General features: G+C 41.6%; 1 non-coding gene across 1 annotated transcript; it reads left to right on the forward strand.

Moving 5' to 3' along the window:
• Positions 1-3,254: 3,254 nt before the first annotated feature.
• On the forward strand, positions 3,255-3,361 carry LOC141710328 (small nucleolar RNA R71). The gene has a single exon (XR_012570854.1). It is a non-coding gene; the product is annotated as a small nucleolar RNA R71 (small nucleolar RNA).
• The last annotated feature ends 574 nt before the right edge of the window (positions 3,362-3,935 follow it).

A 3,935-nucleotide genomic window follows, 5' to 3' on the forward strand; every position in this document is an offset into this window, starting at 1 on the left:
CCATCGAAACAATCTAGGCTTCGAGTCCTTCTTCGAGAGCAGCGTAATCAGTGAAAACCGTCACATTCGTCCCAAGCAGATAAGATCGAAATTTCTCGAAACCATAGAAAATAGCCAAAAGTTCCTTCTACGTAGTAGTATAATTCAGTTGAGCACCATTTAGGGTCTTACTAGCATAGTAGACCACATGAAATATGTTGTTCTTTCTTTGCCCAAGAACTGCTCCAACTGCGTAGTCACTTGCATCGCACATCATCTCAAAAGGTTCACTCCAATCGGGTGCAGTTATGACAGGGGCCATGATTAAACTCTTCTTTAAGAACTCAAAAGTGGCCACACACTCGTCATCAAACTTAAACGGGATATCCTTCTCCAGAAGATTGCACAAAGGTTTAGAAATTTTTGAGAAGTCCTTGATGAACCGCCTGTAGAAGCCCGCATGACCAAGAAACTGCGAACTCCCTTAACATAAATTGGTGGGGGAAGATTTTCGATGACCCCCACTTTGGATTTGTCCACCTTAAGACCCTTACTAGAGACCTTGTGCCCAAGAATAATGCCATGTCACACCATAAAATGACATTTCTCCCAATTGAAAACTAAATTGGTCTCAACACACCTCTTGAGAACATCGCCTAGATTCTGCAAGCAATCATCAAATGAATCACCAAACACAGAGAAATCGTCCATGAACACCTCCATATTCTGACCAATCATATAAGAGAAGATAGCCATCATGCATCTCTGAAATATGGCTGGTGCTCCACATAACCCAAAAGAAACCCTTTGAAAGGCGAAAGTACCAAATGGACAAGTGAAAGTAGTCTTCTCTTGATCTTCTGGAGTAATGCAAATTTAATTATAACCAGAATAACCATCCAGAAGACAGTAGTACTCATGCCCAGCCAATCTGTCAAGCATCTGATCAATAAACGGCAGAGGGAAGTGATCTTTTCTTGTGGCCTTGTTCAGCTTCCTATAATCCATGCAAACTCTCCACCCCATGACAGTTCGAGTAGGAATGAGCTCATTCTTCTCATTAGCAATGACTGTGATTCCTCATTTCTTTGGTACACACTGAACCGGACTCACCCAAGAACTATAAAAAATGGGATAGATGATCCCTGCATCCAACCACTTAAGAATTTCCTTCTTCACGACTTCCTTCATGATAGGGTTTAACCTTCTCTGTTGCTCAACAGTAGGCTTGCTACCTTCCTCTAGCAGAATTTTATGCATACAATAAGAATGGCTGATTCCCTTGATATCTGCTATAGTCCAACCAATTTTTAATTTAAATTCTCTAAGAATTCTCAAAAGCTTCTCCTCGTCGCTACCTGAAAGGTCAGATACAATAATAACAGGCAAAGTAGATGTATCACCTAAAAACGCATACCTCAAATGTTCAGATAAAGGCTTAAGCTCAAGAGTAGGAGCTTCCTCAATAGATGGCTTGAGGCTTATGAGCTTTGTTTAACTCCTCCATTTCCAGATATTCAAAAGGCATATCAATCTTCCTCTTCCAGGGAGAAGCATTTAGAAATTACAACTGCTCATCCCCTTTATCATCTTCACTATCGAAATTCCCCAACAAGGCCTTCTCTAAGGCATCAGACCTTAGCAACTGATCAAGTTTTGAAGTAACCACAGAATCAACCAACTCCACTTTTAAGCACTCCTCATTTTCCGTAGGGAACTTCATGGCATTGACCACATTAAAAGTTACATCCCGATCCATCACTCGCATAGTGAGTTCACCTTTCTGCACATCTATCAAGGTTCGGCCAGTAGCCAAGAAAGGTCTTCCCAAGATTATGGGAATCTTCTTATCTTCCTCGAAATTAAGAATTACAAAATCAGCAGGGAAGATGATTTTATCCACCTTGACCAAGACATCCTCCATAATACCACACGAATATGTAATAGAACGGTCAGCCAACTATAAAGTCATATAAGTAGGCTTTGGATCAGGCAAGTCCAACTTCTTGAAGATTGACAAGGGCATCAGATTGATGCTAGCTCCCAAGTCATATAAGCACTTGTCAAATGACACCTTTCCAATTATACAAGGAATAGTGAAGCTTCCAGGATCTTTAAGCTTCGGAGGCAACTTCTGTTGCAGCACAACATTACATTCCTCCGTGAGATCAACGGTCTCTAAGTCATCAAGCTTCACCTTCCTAGAGAGAATACCTTTCATGAACTTCGCGTAACTAGGCATTTGTTCAAGAGCTTCAGCGAAAGGTATGTTGATGTGAAGTTTCTTGAACACCTCCAGAAACTTCTCAAACTGCTTATCCAGCTTTTTCTATTGCAGGCTCTTAGGAAAATGAGATGGAGGGTAGATCTGTTTCTCCCCTGTATTACCCTCAGGAGCAGTGTGCTCAATAGTAGTCTTCCTTGGTTCAACTTCTACTTCCTTCTGCACTTTTTTTTCTTCAGCCTCAACTTCAGATTTTGGAGTCTTTGCTTTTTCAGGATTCACAACCTTACTAGACCTCAATGAAATTTCCTTCACACGCTCCTTAGCTTCCTTCTTGCCTGGCACTTTAGTATCTCTCGGAAGCGTGCCAGGTTGACGATTCAATAATGCATTAGCAATTTGCCCAATCTGATTCTCCAAGGTCTTGATAGACACAGCTTGACTCTTGCACATGAGCCTCAACTCCTCCAATTCAGATTTTTCATTAGCTTGCGGCAGCTGCTGAAGTTGTTGCCTAGGGACATATTACAGTTGCTGAAACCCAGGAGGATTATACTACTTTGTTGTGTATGGCTGATAAGATTGTTGCACCGCATTCTGATTGTTACTCCAACTAAAGTTAGGATGAATATGGTTATTTGGATGATAAGTGGCTGGAGCTTGTTGCCGCGATCTCTGAAAGTTGTTCACAAATTAGGCTGATTCGCTAGAAATAGAACACTTCTTAGTTTCATTTGCCCCCGCACAAAGCTCCCAAACATTAGTGATTTGATTAACTCCATAATTAGCCAAAGTGTCCACCTTCATCGTCAAAGCCTTAAGTTGGGCAGTTATAACAGTTGCTGCATCCAACTCCAAAATTCCAGCTACCTTACCCTGATTTAGCCTCTGAGAAGGATACTGGTATTCATTAGCATACATCAGTTCGATCAATTTATAAGCTTCATTGTAGCTCTTAGCCCACAATGCTCCTCCTGATGCTGCATCAAGCATGGGTCTAGAAGTAGCACCCAATCCATTATAGAAACAGTTTATAATCGTCCAGTTAGGCATGCCATGGTGTGAGCACTTCCTTAGCATCTCCTTATATCGATCCCAAGCCTCACACAGAGATTCTCCAGTATTCTGTGCAAACTGAGTAAGAGCATTCCTGATTGCAGCAGTCTTCGTCATATGAAAGAATTTAGGGAGAAACTTTTGAGCAAGATCCTCCCATATGGTGATAGACCCTGGTGGTATAGAATGTAACCGGCACTTTGCTTTATCCCTCAGAGAGAATGGGAAAAGTCTCAGCTTGATAGCATCTTTAGTCACCCCATTGAACTTGAAAGTGTCACAGATCTCGATGAAATCCCTGATGTGCATATTGGGGTCTTCTGTAGGAGAACCTCCAAACTGAATAGAGTTCTGTATCATCTGAATCATGCTCGACTTGATCTCAAAGGTGTTATCCGAGATGGATGGTCTGATGATGCTTCACTGAATATCATTGATCTTAGGCTGAGAATAGTCCATCAGAGTCTTAAGATTTTCTGCTTGATCTCTCATCACTACTAAAGCTGATTCCTCGACTTTCTCTTCTTCTTCTACTTTCTCTTCGTCCTAAAAAAATCCCTTCGAATCACTACAACTTCTTCCTCGGCTTGATCTAGAGTTCTCTTACGAGTTCGCGAACGCGTATGCATACACCCTCGCTCGAGTACCTGAAACACGATAAGGAAAAAAGTAAGTA

Source organism: Apium graveolens, chromosome 2 (assembly GCF_009905375.1).
Source record: "Apium graveolens cultivar Ventura chromosome 2, ASM990537v1, whole genome shotgun sequence".
NCBI classification, from domain to species: domain Eukaryota; kingdom Viridiplantae; phylum Streptophyta; class Magnoliopsida; order Apiales; family Apiaceae; genus Apium; species Apium graveolens.